The 9,967-nt window shown below is 41.8% G+C and overlaps 1 long non-coding RNA gene across 1 annotated transcript; it reads right to left on the bottom strand.

Annotated features, from left to right (window-relative positions):
* Positions 1-1,800: 1,800 nt before the first annotated feature.
* On the bottom strand, positions 1,801-8,089 carry LOC138089462 (uncharacterized). The gene is made up of 3 exons (XR_011145818.1): positions 7,960-8,089; positions 4,489-4,875; positions 1,801-2,047 (listed from the first exon to the last, which is right to left on the bottom strand). It is a non-coding gene; the product is annotated as an uncharacterized lncRNA (long non-coding RNA).
* Positions 8,090-9,967: the final 1,878 nt, after the last annotated feature.

Below are 9,967 nucleotides of genomic sequence, written 5' to 3' on the forward strand. Positions count from 1 at the left end.
CTCAACATTCAGAAGACTAACATCATGGCATCTGGTCCCTTCACTTCATGGCAAATAAATGGGGAAACAGTGGCTGACTTTATTTTGGGGGGCTCCAAAATCACTGGAGATGGTGACTATAGCCATGAAATTAAAAGATGCTTATTTCTTGGAAGAAAAGTTATGACCAACCTAGACAGCATATTAAAAAGCAGAGACAATTCTTTGCCAACAAAGTTCCATCTAGTCAAAGCTATGGTTTTTCCAGTAGTCATATATGGATGTGAGAGTTGGACTGTGAAGAAAGCTGAGTGCAGAAGAACTGATGCTTTTAAACTGTGGTGTTGGAGAAGACTCTTGAGAGTCCCTTGGACTGCAAGGAAATCCAACCAGTCCATTCTAAAGGAGATCAGTCCTGAGTGTTCATTGGAAGAATGATGTTGAAGCTGAAATTCCAATATTTGGCCACCTGATGGGAAGAACTGACTCATTTGAAAAGACACTGCTGCTGGGAAAGATTGAAGATGGGAGGAGAAGGGGACGACAGAGGATGAGATGGCTGGATGGCGTCACCAACTCAATGGGTATGAGTTTGAGTAAACTCTGGGAGTTGGTGATGGACAGGGAGGCCTGGCGTGCTATAGTCCATGGGGTCACAAAGAGTCAGACTGAGCAACTGAACTGTCCTGATCTGCATATCTGAGGTTATCGATATTTCTCTTGGCAATCTTGATTCCAGCTTGTGCTTCATCCAGTCCAGCATTTTGCATGATGTACTCTGCATATAAGTTAAATAAGCAGGGTGACAATATACAGTCTTAGCGTATTCCTTTCCCAATTTTGAACCAGGCTGTTGTTCCCTATCTGGCTCTAGTTGTTGCTTCTTGACCTGCATATGGGTTTCTCAGGAGCTGAGTAGGGTGGCCTGGTATTCCTATCTCATTAAGAACTTTCCACAGTTTGTTGTGATCCATACGGTCAAAGGCTTTAAACACAGTCAATTAAATACAGATTGCTAATCATATTATCCCACAAGTTGTTACAGTTGAATATTGTCTCCTGAAATCCACGTCCATCCAGAGTCTCAGAATGTGACCTTATTGGAAATGACATCTTTGCAGATAGAATTCATTAGGGTCTCCAGATGAAATCACACTGGATTTAGAGTGAGCCTAAATCCAAAGACCCGTCTTTTAAGAGAAAGGTGAAAGAGATTTGAACACAGAGAGACACAGAAGAAGGCCACATAAAGACAAAGGCAAAGTTATGCTGCCACAAGCCAAAGAAGGCCAGAAGGTACCAGAAGCTAGAGGAGACAAGGAAAGACTCTCCCCGAGATGCTTTGTAGGGAGTCTTGCCAATGCCTCAGTTTTGGACTTCTGGTCTCCAGAACCGTGACAGCATAAATTTCTGTTGCCTTAAGCCACCAAGTTAGTGGTGATTTGTTCTGACAGCCATATGACACTAATACAGGGGTGCAAACAGGCTTCCCAATGCCCAAGATTACACTGTAATTATTGAAAGTTTTTAAGCTGCAGCTGAATCATTACAATTCAGCTTTGTTGCACAAATTTTTTGCAACAGTTTTTCTTCACTCATTTTTAGAAAGAAAAACAAAGATAAATGTCTCATGGTTCTTGCTGCCCACTTTAGCAGCATTTGAGGGAAGATTTTTACACATTTGTAATATACTAAAAAAAAAAGGAACCAAACCAAACCAAATTCTGTTAATTTATTTTAAACATAACAAGATGCTGTAGAATTAAAAAAATATTCTTTTGTCTCTGACTTTATTCCCAGGCTGGTGTGGCTTGATTTTCACAGGTTCAAGAATGAATCCAGGTTTTAGAATGCCTGCATATTAGGCAGTGGGGAAGTCCTCTTCAAGAACAGGAAAGTACAAATGCAAAATTCAGCACAGGGCCTTGGAGGAGGCTGTGATAAATGGCTTCACAATTTTTAGTATCTTTGCCTTTGCAGAGATGGGGAAAATAATCAATAATACACATTATAGGTTTCTCAACTTGCTTCTCAAACTCAGCTGTAGTTTTTTTAAAAGGGTCTTGTCCTGAGGAAGAAAACAAAATAAAGCATAATTGAGCTTAAGAGTCAAGTCGCAAATGGTATTCTCTTCCATAAAGCTTTGGTGTGTTGGGTAATGAGGAAAAGCTTATTAACTTCATGGTCAACCCCAATAGAACTATGCCCCTGACATCTTCCATTGGAAACTGTAGATACACTATGCTAAGTTGTAGACTGAAGGTGAGGCCAAGAGAAAACCAATCATAAAGTGTGAGATTCATTACTGCTTAATACCTTTTATAGACATAAGGCAAACCATTCCTGAAAAGACACATTTGCAATGTGAAAAAGCACTTAAAAAGATGACCCTATGGATTATCATATAGTTTAGATTTCCCCTCTTCTTGGAGAATCCTAAACTAATGAAATTTTCCATTGAGCTTAACCTGAAAGCTAATGGCATGAGAATTCTGATTTGGTAACTGTCAACGACAGTTCATTTTCTTTCTCAGAAGAAACCAATCCTGTGGATACCTTGATCTTGGATTTCTAGCCTCCAGGCTGAGAGAAAATAAATTTCTGTTGTTTAAACCACCCAGACCAGAGTACTATGTTATGGTAGCCCTGGCAAACTATTATAAGCAAACAACAATCAGCTCTCACCAGGAATGAACAGTAATCCCACACTCTAAAGAAAATAAATATTTTCCTGGAGAAGTCAAAAGCAAAATCTGCTCAGAATTAGCTCTGGACACACACACACACAAATACACTTTAGCAAAATGAACACTTTCTTTTCAGTTTACTGTTCTTCCAGCTGTTTAACAATTTTCTCAAAGACCCACGTGCACTACTTTAAATTAAATTTGTAAATAAAAGGAGTGAGGTGTGTGTTGGAGCAGGAAGGGAACTCGAAGCACACTGGGGAGACGGATTGTGCCAGCTGAAGCCTGTTGAGCCTCACCCTTACCTAGTGGCCTATCAAACCTCTAAACCTGGTGCTTCTGGAACCTTCCATGGGACCCAAAGTGTTGCTCAGCTGACTCTGAACTCCATTCATCAACATCATTCATTTTCCCTTTTATTTCGTATTGCCTTTCATTCCCACTCCCCAGATCAATGTGTGTGTGTGTGCATGTGTGTAGGCTCAAATCCTTACTGAAGTTGTACAAAGGCAGAGGCTGGCTATATTGCTGCTGCTGCTGCTGCTAAGTCACTTCAGTCGTGTCCGACTCTGTGCGACCCCACGGACGGCAGCCCACCAGGCTCCGCTGTCCCTGGGATTCTCCAGGCAAGAACGCTGGAGTGGGTTGCCATTTCCTTCTCCAATGCATGCAAGTGAAAAGTAAAAGTGAATTCACTCAGTCGTGTCCGACTCTTAGCGACCCCATGGACTGCAGCCCACCAGGCTCCTCTGTCCATGGGATTTTCCAGGCAAGAGTACTGGAGTGGGGTGCCATTGGCTAATTGCTAATGACTAAAAAACACACCTGCTTCAGGAGTGCATGGAGAGAAACAGTGATGACATGCCTTCCTGAAACAGCAGAATTTTTGTGGGTGAAAAGCAAAGTACTTTTCAAGATCGTGTTTAAGGTCCCCTTTAACTTTCAAGTATTATATCTCTGCATATAATTGTGGGTAAATGCCTTTCACTTTGCTCCTCTCCTCACCCTATTTGCAGAGAGAATGAATTAGGAGCATGGCTGGTTAGGAAATCATTCTTGCTCATGCTGTTGGAAGGGAAGAGGGGTGTGAAGCCCTGAACAGATTAGCAGGCCCTAATAGTCATCAGCATTGAGGCTGCCCTCCGTGAAATTTTGAGGGAGGCTGTGCTTAGTGAAGGTGGCCATGGTCTGCAACAGACTGGCCTTGGGAGGCCTCACTGCTGTCTGCCCATGGGACAATTTGAGTGGAGAAAAAGCAAGCTGTCCTAATAGTTTCTTTATAAACATGCAAGTGTGCGTGCTAAGTTGCTTCAGTCATTTCCGACTCTGTGCAACACCATGGACTGTAGCCCACCAGGCTCCTCTGTCCATGGAATTCTCCAGGCAAGAATACTGCTTAGCTCCAGATAAAAGGCTGAATACTAAACAGGGTATAAAATGACTGATTTTCTTTTCAGCCATAGGCGCATTTTGCTACAGTTTCCTTAGCTGAACTTGAAGTCTGAGAGTTTATTTTTAAAGATGTCCCCTCTACCCCCATGGCTCTCATGTATTTATAAATATGCAGACAGTATGACATGTCTCTGAAGAACCCTGTGTCCTTTTCTCATGATTAGAGCTGAACAAGCCAAAGGATTTTAAATGTAAATTCTTTGCTTTTTCATAGACTAAGCGCCTTTCAGTTTGACTTCATTGATCGAAAAGTCAAGCTGTTATTAAACAGTGATTGTTGATAGTCTAAACAAGGAGGGAGAAGTATCTAGAATCACTAAATGTTTAAAAAATATGAATCATTAAAAAAAATGTTGACAGAAACAGATACCTTGAATCCTCAAAGTCACTGGAACAGAGAATTATTGTGAATTCAAACAGGTGTAATCCCACCAAAAAGATCTGTGAGGGTGCATTTCAGCTCCGCAGCAACACCTCCAATAAAAGCAAACAGGTCACTTGTTTAGTCACCTTGGGTCTGGGACAATGTTGTCTGTTCATACACATGCAGCAGGAGGCCTGATTCTCACATTGCAAACACTGACTTGGGAACCAGGGAAAGTCATCTTTGAAGGTGGGACATGCAGTCAGCACTGTCCACCAGCAAGAGCAGCGCAGCAGCTGGTGAGGGCATGGAGCATGTGGTCAGCAGGGACACAGCATGGCCTCTAGGATGCAACACATCCCTTCAGAGTTGGGGCTGGTCCACACCCAGGAGCTGGCGAAACAGAGAAGGGACATTTAGGGTAGCGGGAGGGAGGAGACTCAAGTTCTTATATGTAAAATGAGGACATTGGATCATACTGATGTTTCCTAAACTATGAGTCATAAAAGTCCGATTCTAGAACTAAGTTTAAGAAGTCAGATTTAGTAAGTTAAATAGGATTTTTTACTTCTGTAGTTTTGGATTTAGTATATTAATGATATTGTGACTCCCACCCCCCTCCCTCAATGCAGATAAGACTCCAAGGGACAATGTTGAACTGATTAGGTCATTGTCTGTGATTCCTGGGATAGGATGAGTCCAGGAAGCACGGGAGTGGGGGAAAGAGAGAGATCCTTGGCTCCTGCTTTCAGAGCACCCTCCATGCCTTCCTAAGAGTAGGGGAAGCAGAAGGGTTCTGTATTTGCAGTGATGTCAGGGGTTATCAATTTACAAAAACAAATGACACCAAACCTTTCTAATTAAGGTGAAACTTGTGCTTAGGTAGAGTGTGTACAGACCTGTGATGTATTGCTTTCGGGGCTGAAAATTTAACTCCACTGCCTCAAAAGTCTTTAGCTACTAACAATGAATCCCTTAATTCCAGTCATGTTCTTTGCATCTTGTTAAAATGCAATATAATGCAATACCTCAGGAGGGACAGAGAAACCCTGAAACCTGCTATCATAAAAGTGTTTATAGCTGGGACTTCCCTGGTGGTCCAGTGGCTAAGACTCCACACTTCCAGTGCAGCGGACCTGGGTTTGATTCCTAGTCAGGGAACTAGATCCCATATGGTGCAGTCAAATAAATAGATTTTTTAAAAAGTGTAAGAAGCTGACTCTGTCAGATCATTTTCTGAGGGAAGAGCTTGATTAAAAATATAGAAAGAAAGAAAGTCTAAAAAAAACTGGAATATTGGTTGGCATAGAGAAAAGGAAGCAGAAAGGGGATTGTAAAAATGGTATAAAAGTGTTTCAGATTTTATTTAGTTGCACTGTCTCAGGTTGGCTTCCTCAGAAGCAGTGCCTGAAACAAGCATTCTTGTGGAAGAGATTTGTTGATGGAATGCTCTCAGGAGAAAGGAAAACTGGGAGAGCAAGAACTGACAGGAGAGGAAGGCTACTTGAGGAAAAGTTCTCCTGCAGACTAATTTCAGCCTGGCCCCACCGGATGCTTTGGGCCACAACTGTCTCACAGTGAGGCAGAGCCCAGCCTTTGTGTCTCTGTGTCACTGGTTGCCAGCAGTTGCATCTTTCCTCCCGGAGTGGGGCACAACCTTCCTGACAGGACACTGTCACTCAGTTGACACAGCTGTGCTTGGGAAGAGGGCGACCATCACTACCTCCAAGGCCAACACTCCCAGCAGCTGGGATGTAGGTGCTGCCTTCAGCTGATGGGGATCTGGGCGGGACTCCGGCTGCACCCACAACATGCATGCTCAGAACTGACTGGGCTTGCCTAAGAAAATTCCAAGTAACTGAAATAGCTTGTGAAATTCCTCATATCCTTCCTTCTCTTGGAGTCCTGGGTGTTGAGTAAAGGTCTTCTCTAGTGGTGAGAGATTGATGTTTCCTTGAGGGAAGTTGAACAGCACTCTAGGCTTTTCTCTCAGTTCCAGTAATTATTAATTAAGGTTAAAGGCTTTGTGATATTTTCCCATCTGTCTAGGTTACTTCTCTTTCTTTCAATCAACAGGATTTTTTTTAAAAAGCTCCCTTGGCAGGTCTATATTTTCTTGAGCAATAGTAAAATTTATATTGCAAAAAGGTGGAGGGTGAGTATTAGTCCTTTCAAAAGAGAAGCAAATTTCATGGCATTCATTTTTTTTCTCACTGATCTGCCCGCAAAATAAGAAACCAACCAAACAAACAAACCAAAAAACATAAAGAAAAGGAAAACCTCTGTCTTTCAGAATTTCTTTGCCAGAAAGCAATTCTAGACCAATTTCAAGGAGATTTCAAGGTAATCCTGTATAATTCTTAAAGTAAGCAAAGAGTAGTGTACTTCTGATTGTAAAGGTAATTTAATTAATTTGCCTAATAATTATTACTGAGCTACAATGGCTTTTCAAGCATAGACCTTGGAGAACTGTTAGGGCTTAGGTTTTCTCTTTTAAAAGCCTCCAGTTTGCTGTTTCTAAGTATTTATCAAATGACAGGGGATGTTATGCTCAATCCATCCCCTTGTTTCTGCTGGTGTTTGATAGTTTATCTGGATGATCTGTGTATTTTGGTTACACTTTTAGTTTTCCTGAAAATTCATCAGGGGAAGGTCTGTGAACATTTCTGGAAGATTTTAACAAAAACTGTATGCTCTCTGGAAGCACAGAGCCAGGAATCACAGCAAAGTCTAGGTCAATATGAAGACAAAGGACACTCTTTACATGTCTCTGTGAAGAGGGTTTGTCCATCACTCTCATTGGATTTTATGGTCCTTTTGTTTGAAGTTATTTTTAATTGGAGCATAGTTACTTAACAATATTGTGTTGGTTTCTGCCATATGATGTGAATCAGCCATAAGCATACATACGTCCCCTCCCTCTTGAATCGCCCCTCTCCCTAATTTTCTTTTCCCCCAAGAACCTTGCATACAAGAGGCACTTAAATTATAAAACTCCACTTCTTTCTGCCTGCTGGTCAGACAGCATTCTTTTTGATGGTGTGTGTATATTGCAGAAATGACGTCATGTGGCAAAAACTGTTATTTTGTGATCTTTCTGTTCTTTGTGACTTATTTATAAAATCTATGCTTTTGATTTTCCAAGCTTTGGCACTATATTCAAAGATCAGCCCTTGGAATTCCAAAAATAATATTCCCCACATACTCCCACCCTGCCAGAAGAAAACTCTCCTATTTTCTCTCTCTCAAAAAAACCCCCTGGCTTATGTAAATAAAAAGAGTGCTATGGCTTCTAAGCAATTGGGTCTGCTGTGATTTAAGAAACCCATGCAGCAATTTACTTGACTAAAGGCTCCCTCCCCTGGAAAGCAATGTCTATCTAAGCATTCAAGGGAAAGCCAGACTGCAGCCTGAATGGTGGGAATGTGCAAGGAAAAGCAGGGAACGGCAGCTTCCTAAAGTGGCCAAATTCAATACCTGTCAGCAGAAATTGAATGTCGTGAAAATAGCTAGAGAGTTCCAGCAGGCGTGGGGAACTGGAAGTCATCCTCACCAGCTGGCAGCACACCTCACTGGAAGATGCCACAGCCCAGTGACTCGTTCTTCATCCCTCTTCTGTGTCAGAGAGAAAACAGAGGTCCACAGATATAATCGCTGTCAATTTTCTTCCCTAATCCCCACTTCTAAACTAACCTCGGTTAGCATACTTCTCTCCTTTTTCTCTTCTGACTCAAATGATGAATAGTTCCTATTTCTGTCTAATGGCAAGCTTGGAAATGTCTAATTGTCTGTTAGGACGTGACGTAAACGTCCTCTCTCCTGTGACTTCTTGACCGGTTCAGCGTCTGTCACATCTGTCGCTTGCTTCTGTGCCCCTCTGTCTCGGCCCTGCTCTCGCTGCTCTGTGTCTCTAGACACATCTCTCCCTCCCTCCCTCTGGAACATGAGCTGCTCAAGCATGGAGACTGCTTCACTCGTTTTTATCTTTAGATACTTGCATAGGATACATGCTCCTTATAGGATTATAGAATAAGTGATAGAATAGACACATGCTTCAAGGAAATTAATATGAGAATGCTGCATAAAATGGGTGGGAAAATGGAAAAATTGGAGATGATGATAACTATAGTAATAATCTAGCTGATAGCTGATGGGCATTTAAATACACAGAAGTGACAGGTAGCAGGGCCATGCTGCAGACATGTAAGGAGGGGACTGGAGTCAGGGGTGGTTGCAGGTTTGGGGAGCCGTTGACAGATCATGATAATATACATTTATGCATTGGTTCACCAAGTATACAATGCCCCTTCGCAAGCCAGGCAATATTCTAGGGACTGGGGTTGCAAAGATAAAAGAAATAAAACTAAAAATAAGAAGACTATAAATGTGGTTAGAAGAATCAAATTTAAGAGGAGAATAAAATTAATATAGTCGGTTGTTTTTAGCTTGTCAAATTTGACAGGTAGGAGGCAGTTGGAAACCTAGTCCTAGAGCTTTGGAAAGAGATCAGATACTTAGATAAATATTTGGGAGTCTTTACACAAAGGAAATAGTTAATTTAAGATTCCCAAGGGTTAAGATTGTGGGAAGAATTAATGGGATGACATAGTCTTGTGAAAATTTTAAAATATACATTTTGAAACAAAAAATATCCTATAAACATTTGGGCAAGAGAAAGAGAGTTTACCTTTTTGGGGGGAGCACAAGCAAAGATATACTAAGCCAGAAGCTAAGATAGTCTTTAGGACTAGTCACAAATATTCTGGGTTTCTCTTCCTTCTGGGAACACAGTAGGATTATTCCACCTCAACCCTCTTTGAATGAGGTGAGACTGTGTGACTTGCCCTGTTGAGTGGAGTAATGTGGTTGATTCCCAGCGCACGGTTGGCCTCCTGTGTGTTCATTAAAGAGCATATTTAGATGAAGCCCTCCGTTAGGCTGGGTCCCTGAGCAGAACCACTCTACTGATTTGGGTTGGACATGGAGCATAAGTGAAAAATAAACCTCTGTTATGTTAAGCCACCATGCTTTGAGATTTGTTTGTTACACCATCACCCAAACTATCCTGGCTAACGCACAGCTTAACCTGTTCAAATATCCATGTGCACCCGAACATTCAGAGTCACAGGTTCTTTCTGTTTTATAGCCTTCCCATATCCTCATCCCCATGGTTAAAGATTATTCTCTGGCTCCACTTCTGCATTCCAGCCCTAAGGAAGAAACAAAGGGCAATCAGTTTACTTCTAGGGAAGTAAAGTTATAGTTAGTAGCTCCGTTGTGTCTGACTCCTTGTGACTCCATGGACTGTTCTGTCCATGGAATTCTACAGGCAAGAATACTGGAGTGGGTTGCTATTTCCTTCTCCAGGGGATCTTCCTGACCCATGGACTGGGTCTCCCACTTTGCAGGCAGATTCTTTACCATCTGAGCCACTAAGTTAAAGTTGCACATATTGCTCTTTCTAACAATCCAGTCACAAAAGTCT

The sequence above is a fragment of the Capricornis sumatraensis genome, chromosome 13, assembly GCF_032405125.1.
Source record: "Capricornis sumatraensis isolate serow.1 chromosome 13, serow.2, whole genome shotgun sequence".
Lineage (NCBI taxonomy): Eukaryota > Metazoa > Chordata > Mammalia > Artiodactyla > Bovidae > Capricornis > Capricornis sumatraensis.